This window comes from Corvus brachyrhynchos, unplaced genomic scaffold (assembly GCF_000691975.1).
Source record: "Corvus brachyrhynchos isolate BGI_N302 unplaced genomic scaffold, ASM69197v1 scaffold141, whole genome shotgun sequence".
Lineage (NCBI taxonomy): Eukaryota > Metazoa > Chordata > Aves > Passeriformes > Corvidae > Corvus > Corvus brachyrhynchos.
The window spans coordinates 136494-136945 of NW_008236186.1; the positions used below are offsets into that span (position 1 = coordinate 136494).

At 64.6% G+C, this 452-nt stretch overlaps 1 protein-coding gene across 1 annotated transcript in view; it reads right to left on the reverse strand.

Moving 5' to 3' along the window:
* CAMK2B (calcium/calmodulin dependent protein kinase II beta) overlaps window positions 1-452 on the reverse strand; it is a 14284-nt gene that overhangs the window by 7264 nt on the left and 6568 nt on the right. The gene's annotated exons all lie outside the window — the stretch shown is intronic.

Genomic DNA, 452 nt, shown 5'->3' on the forward strand with positions numbered 1-452 from the left:
CTGCCACTGCGACCACGATCTCTGGCCAGTGGGGGAATAAGGAGAGATGGGGACATGGTTGAGGGGGTGTGGAGGGCGGGAGGGGGGTGTCACCTCGAGCATCCTCATCATTCCTCCACACTCAGGGACCCCTCCCCCGGCTGGCGTCACATGTTGAGGGGGGATGTGCGGCGACACGTCCAGTGACAGCAGGGTGGCACTCATCAGCACCAAAGGAAGGGGCAGGCAGATGCAGGGAGGGGGGGGATGACCCACACATCCCTCCCCCGTGGACCTATGTCTCCTCAGGGGTCCCTAGCAGGGTGTCCCCAAGGGTCCCGGTCCCTCCTCTGAAAGCAGGCGGGTGTTGAGAGGTGGGGGTTTAAACCAGAGCCAAATTGGGGGGCGGGAGAGGGGGACCCCTGGCAGGGGGGCCAGCGGTAGCCCTTGGTGTGGGGATGGTTTAAGACCCG